A 20,164-nucleotide genomic window follows, 5' to 3' on the forward strand; every position below is an offset into this window, starting at 1 on the left:
ATGTCTGCACTCCAGACATAGTTTTACAGATTCATGTTTTTTGTTAAAACAATTATATAAATAATTTGCTGTTTTTAGTAAATTAACCTTTTTATACAACGTTTAAGATATTTTTTAAAATATATAACTTTATATATATATATATGGTATATATTTACTCTATTTTTGAGTTCAAAAATTTTTGGTCCAACAAAAAGTCAAGTGCTTTTTTGAGAGCCTATTTTTAATGGAAATATTTATCTGTCAAAAACAGGATTTTTAAAACTGATATTCACTTAAACACTACACTTAATATAAACTAATTGTATATACAGTGAGCTCATATATTGTCAATAAATTAGCGACAATTAACTGTGCGATTGTTTTTCATTGAAATAATAGTTTTGTCATTTCGTCAATTGAGTTGATTTAGTAGTATTTTGTAATTCAAATACAAGTCATAATAAAACTATGAGAAACAGAGACAACATTTATGAATGCATTTAATGAATGGGTAGTTATGTGTTGTTATGTGTTGTTATGTGAGTGTCTATTATCCGTATCCTTCCTCTTCCTCTCTTCTCTTCTCACACTTCTTTAACCGCATCTAAAAATGTAAAACAATATTATATATAATATATTTATATATATATTAATGAATTGAGAGAAAGATATGCTGTCTGTGTGTCTCATTATGGGTACGGACTGTAAGCACTGAGAGAGTCAATGAGTCCACGAAATGTAGTGATGAGATGATGCCATCTAAATCACCCCCGACTATGAAATAGTGTGCTCCGGGTGTAAAACAGGCCTCTCCTCTCTTGTTTAGCAATTGTTGTGCAGTTGTTTAGTTGAGAGTCGTGTATGTGTTGTCTGTGAGGCAAATGCTTTGAACAGTTGAGAGTCTCTGTTGAATGCATACCAAAGCCATGGCTCATGAGTTGTAGTAATACTCGTCTAAAGGACTGACACAGCAGTGAACCACTGATTCACAGTAACTCTCTATATATTATATGCTTAGGTGTACTCACTATTGCCGATACACACGGCTTCTGCATTACTAAAAGCACTCATACCTATTGGTTTGGCACCACTAATACTAGTGCTGTAATACCAGTGCTCTGTTGACTGACTTGTGAAGAGTTCTCTGGAAAAACAAGCGCTTAATTGAATCCATTATCAGAAGAAATTCACATATATTTATAAGACTTTAAAACTATTATAACAGCGACCATCACAACCATCACAACCATCACAACCATCACTACTATCACAACCATCACTATCAACCATCGCATCCAAAAACAGTGAACCACTACTTCTTGTGCTACCCTTTTCACTGGCAATAAAAGGTTTGCAATCTCTATGACTAAAACCTATTGTTCCTATTGCTAGACATTTGATTGGTGTTAACTAAACAATATAAACGCTAACTCACTGACTAATAATCATTTGACTATATATTTATTAAAAGCAATCAAAAAAATTATAAAAACAGTTTGTTTTGTTTTTTGATGAAATTGTTTTCAATTGTTTTCTCGTTGAAGACTTTATTTTTGTTGGATAATAATAATAACCATTACTTTAATATTTATTTATATTTTATTATTAAGTTTATACTAAATTGAAAGAGAAAACAATTTCTATTATATTTTTCGCACTGTTTTATTGAATGAGAAAAAAAGTTATAACACTCTCTGAGTATAAGCGAGAAAAGTCTATTATCGGCGTTAACTTTGTTTTATTATTATTTTGGTGTTTGTCTCTGATTTTTGCCATTCAAGTGCTGGGATCGACATTATAGTCAACGAAACCCTACTTTTTGAGAAACAATACAATAAAACTCTTTGTTGTGCTGTTGTTGTGACCAAATACTGACTACGAGTCACATTCACGATAATATAAAGTATTAATACTTATGATAAATATCGGGTATAAATACAGCATTATGTGACTATTAAATCACTGGTTATAAAAAAGTACTAAATTTAATACAATTAAGTGTATAATAAAATTATTATTGTTGCATAAGAAAATAGATATTTTAGTTTAATAGACTATTTTTGAATGTATGCAACATTTCTCAGTTGATTATCGATTTATTTCACTTGACAACTGTGTGTTTCAATTGTCCATATAATGTAAGTTCATAAACATTTTATTATAAAAAAATAAATTTTAATAATAGCTTTATTACTGCTATTATTAATTATTACATTAAATAAGCTAATTAATAATTAATTTATCATTAATTATTAGCAAACAAATCCTTATTAAACAACACACAACTATTTATATTTTTGTCATTTTAATAAAAATATTGTATTTAATTAACCTCTTTTTAAATATAATATATACATATACATTACATACTGTACGTGTGTGTGTGTGTGTGTGTGTGTAGCTAAAAAATTATACCTTTATTTTATTAAATTTTTATATAATATAGCATTTAATGCAAATTAGTGCTAAAGAAATAAAATTGTCATTTAAGGAAAAATTAATTTTATCAAATTTTAAGGACATTTAATATCATTTAGAAACAATTTAATTTACTTAAGTAAACAACTCATTAAAATATAGTTAATAATTAATATGTTAATGATAATGTATAAAAATTAAAACAAAGATACTTTATTTGAAATAATCTTTATTGTGGTTTATTTTATATTTTTACAAAAATTATATAATACTATATATTAAAACATTTTTTAAAAGTAATACCATTTTAAAAATAAAAATGTGGTACTTATGAAGATAAAAGCAAAATTAAAATATGTAAATAATAATTATAAATATTTATTAACATATACTGTAAGGTGAATACAACATTAGAGTCATTAAAATAAAACCTAAATTTTGATTTCAAATTATTTTAGACACTAAAATAAATGAATATTTGTGTTGAATATATATTATCATTTTTATCATTTATATAATATAATAAAAAATAAAACAAAAAACGTGAAATGAGTTATGTTTTTTTGGACATAAAATAAAACAAATATAAATACATATAAAAACTAATTCACTGTTAATGATCTCATGCAGTGATTTGTAATTCGTCTAAAACAACGGCCAATAATTTATAGTTTTTTTGTGGACAAAAATATACTGTATTTTTACTATAGTTTTCGTGTAATATCTTAGCAATAATAGTACAGAAAAACTATTTATCATTTTTTAAAAACTTGTAGTTATATATGTTTGTTGTGTATGTTTTTGTCAAAGAAAACATCACTTTATAAATAAAATATATTAAAAAAGAATAATTTTAAACAACAATTTCCAACTTTGAAAGCTATAAATTGATTTTGAAAAAATATCAACTAAAATGAGTGCTAAAAAATAATGAGCTATACATTTGGCTATTGATGTGCTATTGTAAGTGTATTTGAAGGCTTTCATGAAAATTATTTTTCTCTTAAGTGAAATAATGAATCAAAAAGTTGTGTAATACGAGAAACTGAAACTAAATTAAAAGCTAAAGTCGATATAAACTGTAGTTTAGTTACTATATAAGTCCTGACTATAAGTAGTAAAACTATCGCAAACCTTTTCAACAAACTTCAAAATACTTCAATATATTGTATATGATATAAAATGCCAACTATTTTAACTCAACTCATAGTATATAATATATAGTATTTACATATATGTATGTATTGCTGCTATTTTTTACAATAGATTAACTCTAACACGACTCCACTTTATACCCAACCATTTATATTGTATTTTCTTAACCGATAATCACATGAAACACATGATGTAATATTTGTGAATAGATTATAGCTTTTAGAGTAAAAAGAGATTTTTTTGTTTTAAGGATAAAAATAATAGAGAAAAACAAATAAAAATAAGACCCATATTTTTAGACCAAAGAGGTGGGGGTTTACCGCCCTTTCTTTACTTTAAATTTATGATTTAAAAGTGAGGGCAAAATATTAGCTAACATTGTCTGCCTGTGTTTGTGTGGGATTATTAGATAAACACAAAATTTTATAACTGAATATAATTATAATTTCTAAAGTTTCATATTTATATTACCCACACACACACACACACACACACACACACACACACACACACACACACACACACACACACACACACACACACACACACACACACACACACACACACACACACACACACACACACATACTGTATATATATATATAAATTACATGCATCCTAATACAGGATAGATAAATTTATATACACAAACAATACCTACCTTTTAGTGTCTGAGTTTTGTGATTCACGAGTTAGAGTTCAGGAACAATGAAATTAAATGTTATTAATATTTTTACAAAAAATATATAGTTTCTCTAATAGTTTCTCTAATACTCTCTCTCTCTCTCTCTCTCTCTCTCTCTCTCTCTCTCTCTCTCTCTCTCTCTCTCTCTCTCTCTCTCTCTCTAACAAAGCATCCAATTTAACCGCAATTAAATAACAGGTATTTTGAAAGACTCGTTATAATTATAGTAATGTATTTCATTTTAAAACAAAATACTATTAACAATAATAATGCAATAATAATAACAATAATAAAAAAAAAATTCTTGAGAGATGTCTGTTTTAGTCACAGAATTTACATAATAATAATGTTTGAGTTGTGATGAATGAAAAATAATTATAAAGTATATATCATATCATTTACCCATAGAATAAATATGTGATTTATTCTGTGATAAAAATCTTTTTAAGGAAAACTGTTTTTAATATTATTAAAACTATATATAGTATTATTATTAAACAATATAACTGGTATATAATATATATGTATTGAATGTTTATTTGTTTTCAAGTGAAATGCGATTTAAATACCTCTCTCTTTCTCTCTCTCTCTCTCTCTCTCTCTCTCTCTCTTATATTTTTTGTTTTGTATATCATTACATAATAATAGCTTAATGTCATTTTGAAAAAGTTCACAAATATATATCAAAGAATAAAAATAAAACTACAAATCTATTAAAATGTTATTCAAATTTACAGTACTTTTTATTATATTTCTCTCACCATTTAATTGCATTACTTATTTTCCTGTTGTTAAGGGTTTAAGTTTGAAATCTCAAATTTAACTTTATTAGTACTTTAACTAAAAATCAGTTTAAACCATAAATGAAACCAATAAACCTAAAAATGTTAATTTTAATCTCTATTTATCTTATATTAAATCTCATAATTTTTAATATACAATTTGATTCAAATATCTACATTTTTAATTATATAATATGTGTGAGATTTATTGAATAAATTTTTATGAAATGTGAGATTATTTTACTGTATATCAATTACATATAATATATAGTTTAAATATACTGTATATATTATTATACACTGTATATAATTTTTTATATTGTATTTATTATATTTATATTTCACAAAACAAAATAAATTACAAAATAATGAAAGTTTTCATTTTATTTCCTGAACTTTAACTTATTTATTATTAAATAATTAGTTTTTTATTATAATAATAAACTAAATCTATATCCATTTTATTTTTGTATTATTATTGTTATTATTTATTATATATTAATATATTGTTTTCTAACAATTCTTTAAAAAAAACAATTATAATAAATAAAATACAATAACTGATAGTAGAAATTGAGGGAAATTTTGATTTGATTTGGTCTTAACTTTAAATGTGTTATTGTTTAAGTTTTCATTTCATAAAAATAATAGTTTTTATTTATTTTAATATTAACTTTAAGGCTTTTTATTGAGATAATTTTATGTTTGCATAGTATTACACACACATATATATATATAATATCATTAAATTTATAACTTATAGCTGATATATATTTATTCATATGTTTCTTATGGGAAAATTTTCAAGACATGAATGCAAATACAAAAGATATTACATTTGATAGAATATTTGAAATGTTTTATAAAGAAAAAAATGAAAACAAAATATTTTTTGGTGACATTCTTTCGGTTCAAATGCTTGGCATTAAAAGACATTTGTTAAGTAATAAAATATTTTTTTGCTTTATTTCTGCCATCAAATCAACATTTGATGAGTTATATCATCAACTAAGCCATCAAAAAGCTATAGTATTTTCGAGTTAAGTGAAAACATAGTGTATATATACACACAAACCCAGACACACATACATGTTATTACAACTGTACAGACAGTCAGTCAGTTATTTTATTATTGATAACCCTTTTAGTAACTTGAATTCAATACAATTCATTTCAATCGATTTAGATTTCTGGTACAAAATCATTAAATCAAACAATAACACCACTAAACTATATAATAATAATAAAACAATTTTTGATACATTTGTGTTTTGTTTGATTGAATGGTTTTATCGCTTTTTGAATGATTGCAAAATCATTTATATATCAAAAACATTTTAAACGCTATTGTCTTGAAAGAGAAATGAGTCTTACAGTGAAAAATAATAAGTTTAATAATAAATTCATAACAAGTATAACATTAAGTTTTTTTTGGTTAAATGTAATTATAAAATGGGCGATAAAAGTTTACTTTAGTTTAGTTTATATATAGTATGGCATAATGGATAAAAAAATGTTTGTATTTTTAAAAAAACTTTTTAGGTTTATAAACTTTAAAAATTAAAAATGCAATGCAATTAAAAAAAACTTGAATAAGTTTTTATAATAAAAATATTTGCTCTAATTTCTGGTAATATTTTTTATGAAACGTGAATTAAATCATCAAATAATATGCCAATAGCTATGAATATATCATTTTTTAAAAACAAAAAACTTGAGATATGTCATTACATTTTCAAATTACAACCATTAAGACACCAATAAAAAAAAAGTTTAATTGATTTAAAATACTTATTGAAAGTAATTTAACAATACGTATAATTAAAATAATTAATAAAATGCATTGATTAAGGACTAAATTGTGTTAAGTTATACACTTAATGACATCTTCTTGTTGTTTAGTTTTTGTTATTTTTTAATTATTTTGTTGATATATCTCTTGTGGTGATTGTCCGCCTCTTTGAATCCAAACCATAGAGCACTCCATCAACTGTTTGACGGTTTTTAATTCAATACTCGTGTTATGTAATGTTTCGGTCGACAAAACACTTGCAGACACTGCAGTTCATAGTACTGGTAGATAAAACATACAACACATACAACACATAATGGTATTGAATGAGAATTTTTCTTTTGACAGTCATTGCAGTCCATGACTATCACCACATAATCTCTTTGATGATAATTAATGACAATCTCTTTAAGTCACACATGTTTTGCACAGTTATTCACTCCACTGAACCCATCTTTACTAACAAACTATTAAAATAATCGCAAACTTATGGACACTATAACCAAATAGTAGTCATGAGAAATATATATAACTGTTTAACACTTTATGTTTAGTTAGTTATGCTTTATGTCAACTAAAGATCGTATTAAATATTATGATTATAATTATTATTACTAGTATTGCCAACATTTTCAAATTTAATTAAAAACTATTCATTAAACAAAATATTTTTGATATTATATGACATTAGTCTTAATTATCTTTTAAAATTAGATATAATTTATGTTACGCTTAGATTTTATTAAATAAATGTGTAAGTTAATTTTAATAATGCATTTAATTTATTCATATTATAATCTATTTATGATATGTTTTAAAATAAGTATATTATACGCTAATAAAAACATTAAATTGAATAATAATAAAATCAAAAATAGCACATCTCATATTAAGTGCTAATTTTTATGTTTATTATATTAAACCCTAAAACTTCAATTAAAATGTCATTTTAAAAAGTTATCAAACAAGCAGTTAATTTGTAGACATTTTTGAAGGCTGATGTCATTATTTATTCATTTATATAATATAATTTTATCTACAGGGTGGACATAAAATTACTTAGTTTTAATAGTAATTTTATAATTTTAAGTTTTTTATAGTAATAATTTTGTTAAAATTAGAAAGCTTAAGTATGTTTTAAATAATTAATTTTTACTGAATGCACGATATAATGAATTTTTATATAAAAAATTAATTTAAATACCTTAAAATAATATCAACATAGAAAATAAATGTTGTTTAAATAATTTATATATCACACACTGTATTATATAATTGTTAATAATAATGATAAATAGTTATAATATTAATAGAGGCATAAAATATCGAATACTTATAAAAATATGATTTTTACTTAAAATGAAGTGATAATAATAGGGTTAAAATTTTTTGTAAACAATGAGAAAACTTGTCACTAAATAAAGCCATTAATTAAACATTGATTTTAATTTTAATGAAAACAAAAGTTTGATGGAAGAGTGCAATGTTTGTAGTAAAACAATAATAAATTTGATAATACATTACACATTGTTTATTAACTTTCATCATACGTTATATAATGAATTTTTCTCATTAAAAATGATTAAGTAGTGAAAATTGATTAAAATTATAGTGCAATATGTTTTAACACTAATTTAATTTTATGACACTTAACTTTTTGGCGTGTTTTCATTAAAATAACAAACAAACATTATTTTTATCAATAATTTTTATACAATGCTCTAATTTTATTCAAAATTTTGCATTAGATTTTTTTGGTAATATAAATAACCTAAAATAAACACAACTATTATAAAAATATTGATGCATTCATATTTAAATGTAGTTATTTTAAAAGATTAAGGAGTGCATTCATTGAATATTCAATTTTTTCATCATATTATTTATACATTCAATATTTGATAACTATTACACAAAAAATTATAAAATGTGTTACCAATCGAAGCGTTTTATTTAACTCTAGTTTTTATTATATAAATAAAATATCAATACTTATTTTATGTACAACAAAGTGTTTGCAATAATTTTGAAAACTTATTTTTTGTTGTTGTATTACAGATTCAACAAAAAAATCAGTCAATAGGACACAACAAACATTAGTGCATATATACAACACATCCCTGTTTTACCCGTTTTTGCCATCGTTTGAATCATTTATTCGACAGTAAAGTAAGTAAATAATCATTTATATAATTATAGTTAACTTTATTTTTGTACCTAAAAAAAAGTTTTGTTTATTTATGTAACACAAGTATAAACTACATTCAAAGTTAGTCTAAAAACAGTTTATCCTTTTTTTGTTATTGTATTTAAGCTCTGATGAGACATAATATATAAGCACTGATTTTTTCCACTAATACCTTAACAATTCATACGAATTTCTTTTATTTTTGCAAATTATTATTATTGTCATCAGATTCGCCAAAACTTTTTATTTTATTTTATTGTTTGCCATTTTTTGGCTAAAGTATTAAACGATTAGACGAAAGAGTTGTGTGAAATATAATAATAACAATAATAAAATAATAGTTTGAAAACTATAAACTATTTATACATTAGATATTTGCTGATCAACACTTGCGATACTGAATATTATTGCTACCAATAAATTGTTGCACTTTTTTCATTGTATTTGTGTTGTGTTGTATATGTTTTTACAAATCCTTTTTTTTGTTAACAAATAACACTTATTTAATTATTTATTGTCTTTTTTATGACACGTTTTAATGTTATGTAATGTTTTACTATGACTTCTTGTATTGACTATTTCATTGCTTTTTTACAGTATAAAAATACATTAGCTGTATATAAAAAAATATGAGTAAAGCCAATGCACAGCATTTTTTGATAAAATGAATTATTTGACAATAAAATAATAACAATTTATAATAATAATGATTATAACAATAATAATATTTATGATTTTTTTTAATTCATATCTGACCTCATTTTTTATCATTCATGTCATTCAATCAATTGAATAGTTTGTTTAGTACTAATTATTATCATTTGTCAAAATCAATTGGTGCTCAAGACCTACAGGTTTACTTCAATATGAATGGACGAGTATTTTAATAAGATATGTCTGTTTGTTCACAAAAAATCATTGGATGCCCTCAGAGGTAGAAACTGTATGATAAAAGCGGAATAATTTTAATATGATATCTGATGCCAGACTTTAAGTATCACTTGACATAAGTGAGTCATAAAGTGGTAAAAGATATAATGTATTTGTTTATATAAAATCTTTTTATAGAAATAAAATATATATAAAAAAGTATTTCCATAAATTAATATTTACTTTGATTTTAATATACATTGAATGCTATGCAAAATATATCATTAAAAATATTAATTAAAAAGAGTTCATTCAATGTACGATTTCTTATATTTAAAAACTAATCTTTTAGTTATTATTTATAGATAGAGTAATAATCGTGTTATTAATATTATGAGATGAAATGAAATAATAATTACATCAAATGGAAACAGCATTACATAACATATAATTATTTGATAAGTTTTTTATTAGACTGAATCCTCTCAACTTAGTAATTAAATCCTTAAGATATAATATAATATATATATATTACTTAAACATAAAATAAAAACAATTGTATAATTGAAATAATATTTTTTATTTATCATTTTGTTTCTCTTGTATACTATAAAAACAATACGTGAGTTAGTAACGGACTTACTGATTGAGTGTGAGAGAGATAAAAATAGAGAGAGAGAGAGAGAGAGAGAGAGAGAGGTTTAACAAAATTACATTTTAAAAATTTAATTGTTAGTTTTTGTTTGAATTAATTATTTTTATTAGTTTTTGTTTTAAAATTAGTTTTTCTAAGATTTGCATTAATAAATTGTGAATATTTTTGTTTTGTTTTAAGTGTTTTATGGGATAAATTGGCAAATATTTTATGTAAATGCATGTCTGTATCACTTAAAACAAGTTTGTGTTAAGATATCCAGGAGATCGGTGTCAGTGTTACGCATCGATAACCATTGATTTACTAAATGGTATTAAAAATCACGAAAAAGACTAACTCTCCAATAATAGATGACATTCCTATACATCCCAATACATCCCACTATTCCTCAACAATACAAACGGTGATTCCGGTTATGTCCTAATAAATAATTCATTGCATTCCCAATCAATTTTGGTATTTTTAGGATAACCTCTTATATTATTTTTATTATAATACTAACTCAGTTTGACTGCGATTATGGTTTTTTGTGTTAAAAATAATTGATTGATTGCATTTAAGTTAAACTAGTAATACAACACAACAACAAAAATATGATTAACACGTTATGAGCAAACTAAGCAAAAATTGGTTATAATATTCTCATTAAAAATTGTGGTGTCAGTGAACAGCTATCTTTCAAATAAATTATTAAATGCTTATAAATTTTATTTTGATTAATTTCAATTCAAGATATACTGTATATACAGTATAATAAATAATTGTTTTATTTTACGTTTTTCTCTCTTGACTTAACTCTTGATTGCAAAAAAATATATTATAAAGAGAGGCACGAGTTTCACACCCGTCTCTTAACAATTATCTACGTATGGTATGAGCACATGTATATGTTTATAGCATTTAGTATTACCATATTATATATTTATATATATATGTGCCAAACGTTTTTGGCATAAAATAGTATAAAAATTTTAACGAACTATTGACCTTTTCGTGCAATAGTTTATTGACACTAATTTTCATTGTCAAGGCTTTCATAGCAAAAGTCAAAGTTTGAGGCATTTTTGTTGCGATAAAACTTTTTTTTATAGATATTTTTCCCCTTATGACTGGTAATTATAAAAGCACTATGAGTTTCCTTATTATGTTTTTATGTTTTAAAAAGTCCTTATGGTATATGAAATAAAAGTTTTTAAAACATTTTTGTTAAAAGTGACAGCAATGACAGCATCAGTAAATGTGTTGGTTTCGCTGCCATAAGCACTGTTGGTCTCACTTGTGTAATCATTATTACATAATAGCCTTGAAAATCATATTTTTTGCTAACATTGTTAATATTGTGTTTGTTGTTGTTGTTATAATTTTAAAATTTTCAGATTTTTTTTTATATATAATAACTATTACAATTCAATGTCAGACAATACCGGTAATAATAAACTGTTGTTAAGTTGTTCACAAAATTTCTTATTGGTTTTTGGTTATTATTAACTGTTAACCAAAATTGTTTTCACTCATCATTTCTAATATGAAACATCTTTTACGAAATTAAGTTACGATTTTCAAGATATTTATAAATATAGTTTCTTTTTATACAATATTATTGTCAGTACGTCATCTGAATTGTAGGCAAAGCATAGCATGAATTTACAGTTGAGTTGTACTTTGAGGGCACCCGTAGCTCCGGTATCAATTTCTGCACCGAAAAACAAGACTTCATATCCGACATATTTTAGATAATATTAAATAAAATATATTTCACTGATAAACAGATTGACAGATAGATAGCATTGCAAATGTTATCATAGTTAAGATTTTTATGGTTTTATTTTTACTAAAAAAATTGTGGCAATATTTTATCACAAATTTAAATGGTGTAACCTTTGTCTGCGAAAACTGAACTTTCTTTTAACAAATTTATGGTAATTTAGAAAATCCGGTTAACATAAGGGCTATAATATGGTGTTAGATAAGTATGTATACATTGCATACTCTCATAAATTTATCAACACTATTGAAGTACAGCTCATATCTACTGAAAAATTTTAGCAAAATTTATATATATATTGTTGTCTCAAATACAATGAGTTAGGAAAACCACAAACAAATTTCTCTTCTATTGTTGTCCTGGTTTTCAACTTTTCAAAAAAACCATAATATTATATAAAAAGCAATTCTCAAGTGAAGTGTTTTTTATTAGATTTTTTTCGGATAATTCATTGAATGTCACAAAAATTTTCGTCTGAAAAAAGAGTATTACACTTGAGAGTCATTTTTTGGTGATCTAATAATTAATGATCAATAAATATATTGGTGATGAATAAAACATTACAGGCAAACAAAAAATAATTTTAGCAATTTTAAAAGCGTCAATAAAAATATTTTTTGTTATTGAAAAGCCTCTGAAAATAATGTCAGCGCTCTGTGAAAATTTCAAAATAAATAGATACTCATATAAATCTATGGATATATATATTACTTATGTATGAATGCATGGTATAAATATAGCATTATTTGCCTGTTTATTATTTTATGGCACTGGGAGGACATTATACATCTCTTTTCTAACTTCAGTATATATATAATACATTATATTTTCTTATTCCTTAACTAATTCTCGTTGGAATTTATATTTGAAAGTCAAGTCAAATATTTTTACCGACTTTTCTGAAACTTAAAAATCATTTAGAAATTTCTTACATAAAAAAGTTTATCAATCGTTGCGAATATTAAGCGATTGCATAATTTATTCACAGACTTATGGTTTAAATGAAACATAATCTGTGATGAATGTAATGTTTGACACATATTTTATTTAAAAACTTTTTTCTATGTATGTATGCAATGTATACTATACATCACATTCACATATATTAATAATAACACACATCTATAGTATATTTTCTAAAAAAAAGATGGAATATTATTGAATATATGATATATATTCATATTTTCTTTACATTTTATTTAAAAATTTGGTGACATTATATAAGATGTACTGTACTTTTATTTCGTTAAACAAGTAATATTTACATCAAACGTAATGATATTTTTTATGAAGTTATTATTTTATTATTGTTATTATTATTCATATTTTTATTCAAATATATAACAAAACAAAAATATTATACTGTTTGGTGATGTAAATGGTAAATGTTTGTATTATAAAAATGAAAAACTATATTATTATTTTTTGAATTTTTAATCAGATATTGCAGAAAATCTAAACTTTTATTTTTTAATGTAATCCATGATTTTTTAAACACAATGTTATATCATTTGTTTAGCACAAATTTTTAAATAATGTTTTAAAAATATTATAAAATAATAATATTTAATGGTATTTATAATATTTTCTACATATATCACAATCATTTAAATAATAATAACCATTTAAAGGGGCATTTTTTAATGTCACTAAACTTTTAAAGCTATAATAGAATAAAATTATGATAACATTTATTATTATCATTAGCATAGTATACAGCGATTGTTTGAATATAAACTATGGCTATAACTATAAATTAAACTAAAAATGTTTTAATCAACATTTTGTCTCTTTTTTGCTATTGAATTTAAAGACGACTTTACATTGTGTTTAGTTATATAGTAGTCATATATTTAAAGTTTAATTTAAAATTCACAGCAAAAAGGAGTGAATGCCGTGCGATAAGTGGAAAAGACTATCAAATCCATTACGTGTTTTGATATTTCAAAAGATGTGATTAAAAGACATACATATTATGTGAAAGATGACTGTCAAGGATAAGACAATATTCATTAAATAGGATAAAATAAAAACTAATAGTAATGGTAGTACTGGTGAGGCCAATACTTCCCACTCCATCCGATACGATAGACACCCAATAAAGTGTCAGTAAATTTATGATATTTTTGTCTCACTATTTAGTGTCACAGTTTGCAAACATCACTAAAATAAGCAAAAATATATATATATATAATATAATATAGTGAATGTGAAAGAAATAAAAACACTATTTTAAGAGTCAATAGAGTTTTGTTGTGTGAAAGCATTTGCATGTCTTCAACACATTTGAGTTAAAAGATGAGAAACACTCTCTTTCTTAGTATTTATTTATATGAATATCTATTTTTGTTGTCTTTGTATTCCTCCACTTCTTCACATAGTTTGACAATACAATAGACTCTCCTTTCAAGTCAACACTTCCTATGCATACAAATGATGGCATCCAGTGTTGCATTAGATGTATTGGTTATGCCTTGGGATGGTTATGAAGAGCTACTTGAGCTTAGCTGTTGTGTTATGTAACAGACATACAAAAGCAAACATCGATTTTTTATAACGAAAACTCTTATGTAAAGATCGGTTAAATAGTCAATGAAGCGATTTTTAAACTATTTTTGTAATACTTTCAGCTAAAGTACTGTACCATTGCTTTTGAATGGCATTTAATGATTACCATTTAATTCAATTTAAATCACAACCTATTGTTAGCGCTAAACGAAAAATTAAATTTTATGCAAATTTCTTTTCATTTGTTTGTTGTTTACAGACTTTTATTAGATTAAAATGGGCTTTCATTTTGATATTATATATTAACAAAGTTTACCAAACAGTGTCTCAAGAAATTTGCATAAAATCTATCTACAAATGAAATCATTTGAAATCTCAATTACATAACAACAAACTTTTCTGTTTATTTATTTCTTTCAATTTTAGTTTTATTGTATAGTACTGTATTTATTGTTATAAAATATTATAATTACTATTTATAAAAATTCATTTGATATAAATCCTATATATTAAATAAAAAATAATTTGAAACACATATTGTTTTGTTATTTTATAATCTTTTATTATTAAAAGGTTGACACTAAATTGCTATTGATATATTGATTATTAGTATTATATTATTATAATTTTGTATAATTACAAGAAAATTGACTATTATGTAATTATATGTTTCTCGTATATTATATATTTTCAATTAATTATTATAAAATTATGTTTTATATTTTATCATTACTTTAAATATATAATTTAATATTAGAAATTAAATTAAAAATTTATAATAACAAATATTTAAGTAATACTTTTTTGATAAACTCAAAATTAATTAAATTTAAATTATTTATAGTTATTTTTAATAATAGTAATCACTTATTATTATTTAATACTTTGTTTTCATATTTTGGTTGTCTATATTTTACTATTATTAATATAAGGTCTTTGACTAGTAATGGATATATTTATTTATAAAAATGATGACAAATATATAATATAAAAGCTACGTATAATCGCTTTATTACAAGTATATTATGTATTATATAACATTATATAACATTATATAATAAATTTATTGTTTTTTAATAGAATATTCTGAATATATTTAGTAAGTATGAAATTATAATTTTATTATTATACTTATTTGCATATAAGTTAACTTTAATTTATATGCTCGTCATGAATATTTGTTATATTAATAAACAAAATGCTATAATATATAATTTATTATAAATAATTTTTAAAATTCATTGACTTATAGAAAGCATAGAAATATTTAAAGACAAATAACATATGAAAACGTCTATAAGTTGTCTCTAAATAACTCATTCATTCATTCATTTAGGATTTGCCTCTCTATTACATTCAATTTATTTAAACAGCAAAATGACAAATCCATTAGTTGTGCATTTGATTAGTTTTATACAAATGTATATTAAAAGATAATGAACTTAATGTATATGAGTCGCCGTAAAACATATATCTATGAAATCTACAAATCCATTAACTATTGAAACCATTCAAATGGATTCATAGGCTATCGTAGCTTTAATTAGCTCATCATTTAGTGATGGTATGATACTGTAATAATAATTATTATTATTATTTGTTTAACATTATAAATTCTATGTCAATATTGCCCCAAATAGTTTTTTTTATCACATTTATACATTATTAATTTTTTGTCTAAGACAAACATTTATATAAATTTAGTATACAATATAAATTGTATTTTAAATAAATTTAGTAATTGAAATATTAAGATATTCAATAGTTTTTTTACGATTGACTATTAAAAAATAAAAATAAAATTATTTGATATAAAACAGATGTTTTGTTTTTATATATAAAATATAAAAATAACTACTATTATTACATATCATTAATGATTTCCGTAATATTTAGTTAAACTTTACAAAAACTTTTTTTTTGTTAATGACATGAAAATATTGTAATAAATATTACACTTATGAATGTGATAACAATTTTATTACTATAATTAACTCTATTTTAATTTATTGTTATATTGTGATTATTACCATATATTTAACTTTATTGTAATTATGTAAACGTTTTAATTAGTAATAATTATAAAACTTTATTTATTATTTTTTTGGCAAATAGTATTTAATTTTGCTTGAATATTTAACATTTTTAATTTTAATAATTATTTATTTTTAAAAGTTTAATACTAATGTAAATTAATTGTATACTAAGTTAATAATAATTATAATATTAGTGGTTAATGTATAATATATTATGAAGTTTTTATATTATTTTTTTATAATACTGTATACATTATTACTGTTGGTATTGAACTACATTTACAACTAATTTATTTATATTATTATGAATTAGTGATTTGTATTTTAAAGCGTAAATACTGTATTACAGACCTATTATTGATATTATTTTAAAAATAGCAATTTTCTTAATTTGCTACACAGTAAAAATTGCGCTGATTATGCCATTAATGTGTTTATAATGATAATATTTCTACCGAAAATAAAAATAGCATATTTTCCAATGTACTGTACCAGACATGATATCCTAAATATAAGGCATTTTAATTTATGACAATTGAGAACTGAATTTTAAAATAAATTAAATATAACATAATAAGAATATAAAAACATTAAAAAATATTGAATGTTAGACATCTTATAAATACAATTATATGCATATATTTATACATATATATTATGAACAATAATTGGCAAAAGAAAACAATTTTAGTTAACTGTTATATTCATTCTATAAATATTTGAAACAATTATCTCATTGTATTACATGTACTGTAAAGTAGCTTTAATTAGGACCCAGAGTTTGATTAGGAAAAACAAAGAATCTGTCAAATACTTGATTGTTAACATTACACTCCTTATCATACTTTATGTATTTATGCCAAAAAATACATAACATTTTGTTAAAACCTATAATTGATAATATAAATAGAAAATATAATGGATTTGTATTAAATAATACTTGTGTTTATTGAAAAAACTAGTAAATTAAGATATGAATATATTAAGATATTTATTTATTTTTTAATAATATGCCTTATAGAAATGTTTTATTTATTTATAATTATAACAATAAAAAATATTCCGGTATATTATTTTATTGACTTTTCAAAAGTTATTAATGTTTATTGTATTATTATTTTGTTTTCATTGTATATATGAAAACATTGATTTATGATTTAAGTCAATTAGTAATAAATAATATTTTAAAATGTATTATTTGAAAATTTATAAATGCATTTTTATGTTAAATTCAAAAATTTCAAAAAATACACAGTTGTTTATAAGTTATTGAAATTCAGATTTTTATAGCATTTGTTTAAAACTCATTTTTGTTAAATAATATTTTAATATACTTTTGTAAAAATTCATTTTTAATACTCTATTAATACACTTTATATAAAAGTAAAATTGCTATATATTATTGAAATTATTATTGTTCATAACTATTATGTTTCTTATTTTTGATTTATTATAAATTATAGCTTAGATTCATTTACACCCACAGATCAACACATTTTATTATATACACAATTATATATATTATTATAATATTCATTATAATTCATAGGATTTTTATTTGAAATCATTTACTAGTATATTGTTTTTGAAAAAAAACATTGCAAATTAAATTTTAATATTAATTAATTTTCAATTATAGACAAGCATATTCAAGTGTAATACAAAATAACAAAAAAATTTATATTAAAATATATTTAATTGATTTTATTTTAAAAACTCTGTAAGTTTATACAGAATCGAGATATTTCTCAATCTTATCTAAACTCTATTTTAAAGTTTATTTTGATTTTATAATTGTTATAAAAATATATGTTTAATGTTATATAAAATTATAGTTTTGTCAGTTGTTTATACTGTATATTCATAATTACATTACTTTATGTGGTTTAATATTTAGTACATATGTCATGCTTATTGGCACCGGTAGGCAAATAATTTGAATTTCGATCCACTGGTCTTACAATTTATAAACAGCTAAATACCATATTTCAGTGAAGTTAGACTATAAACAAGTGGATTACGGATCTCTGAGCGGACTTCAAACTATCAAACTTTTTGACGGCTGGAGCGCACAGTAGAGCGCCTCAGACGGGGTCTGGGATTGGCTTTAAGTCTTGTTTTTTGTGCAAAACAATTATTTTATAGTATATGTTGTTTTTAATTGATTGTGGATCTAAACTCAGGTATGGTCGGCCCTAAATAGGCCCTTAAGCTATAGCATCAGCTCATGATTTGTAGTGTAATGTCGATCGCTTAACAAAAAAAAATGAAATAACTTTTTGGGTAAAGTTTTGGATGAACTCTATCAACGTTTGTTTGACAGGAGGAGGAAGAGGTGATCTATAATTTTGTGGTCATTTATTATATCAACTTTTTGGTGCATACTATATATATATTTATTTAATTTCGTCTCTCTCTCTCTCTCTCTCTCTTCTCTTTCAAATTGAAACTTGTTTTTATTTGTAAATTAATTTTATTATTGCAATACATATACATTGTATATGATGTTAGCAATACTTTTAGTTTTATAAGCATTTAGGATCTTTGAAAATAAGACAAATAGAGTTAAAGAAATTTTTTGAATAAAAAAATATTTTCTGCTAAATAATAATCACTTGATTTTCACACTCATTCCTGACTTATTATACATACAGTATATATAAATAGTAAATCTTATGGTTTAATGCCTTAAGATTTATAGGCATTGCTATAAAAAACAGGATTTAAAATTGAATTTTTCCTTTTGATAAATATAAAAGTATTGCAAGAAATCATTTGAATAATAGTGGCATTAATTTTCAATTCCCTTTTGTTTTTTGATTAATAGACATTCAATTTAGTTATCAATTTTGTCTTTCAATATAATGTTTTGCTTCTTAAAAAAAACTAGTGATAAAGTTATCAAACAGTGTTTCAGATATTGTCATCACAAGTAAATGAACAGTAAATAGACACAAAATATAGTCAAAAGAGAGGAAGAAAAAAGATATTAATGTTGAGGTTTGACGAGTGAACATACAGTATATGATATTATTTATATATATATATTAATATGTTATATATCCCGGTCTAGGATTCAGTGTCTTTATATATGTCTTATATGTGTTAGAAATATGCCATCAAATTCTGTAAAACAGTATTAGAGACAAAGCTATGGTTGGTTTCATAGTTTTAGTCTCTCTTTTTCTCTCTTTTTCTCTCTTTTTCTCTCTTTTTCTCTCTTTTTCTCTCTTTTTCTCTCTTTTTCTCTCTTTTTCTCTCTTTTTCTCTCTTTTTCTCTCTTTTTCTCTCTTCGATGTCTTGAAATACTTTGATATCATCTTCTCCT

General features: G+C 22.9%; 1 protein-coding gene across 3 annotated transcripts in view; it reads left to right on the plus strand.

Annotated features, from left to right (window-relative positions):
• The first annotated feature begins 692 nt into the window (after nt 1-692).
• LOC128960666 (protein O-linked-mannose beta-1,2-N-acetylglucosaminyltransferase 1-like) overlaps nt 693-20,164 on the plus strand; it is a 32,783-nt gene continuing 13,311 nt past the window's right edge. For 2 of the 3 annotated variants that reach the window (XM_054306817.1, XM_054306819.1), the window contains exons 1-2: nt 693-1,331; nt 8,873-8,983. The gene's annotated coding sequence lies outside the window, so the exon portion shown is untranslated. Of the gene's footprint in view, nt 1,332-2,109; nt 2,121-8,872; nt 8,984-20,164 lie in introns of those variants that run through there. The other variant, XM_054306818.1, reaches the window with a different exon arrangement.

Source organism: Oppia nitens, unplaced genomic scaffold, assembly GCF_028296485.1.
Source record: "Oppia nitens isolate AA-2021 unplaced genomic scaffold, nextdenovo-longstitch-racon4-pilon3 scaffold4_pilon_pilon_pilon, whole genome shotgun sequence".
NCBI classification, from domain to species: domain Eukaryota; kingdom Metazoa; phylum Arthropoda; class Arachnida; order Sarcoptiformes; family Oppiidae; genus Oppia; species Oppia nitens.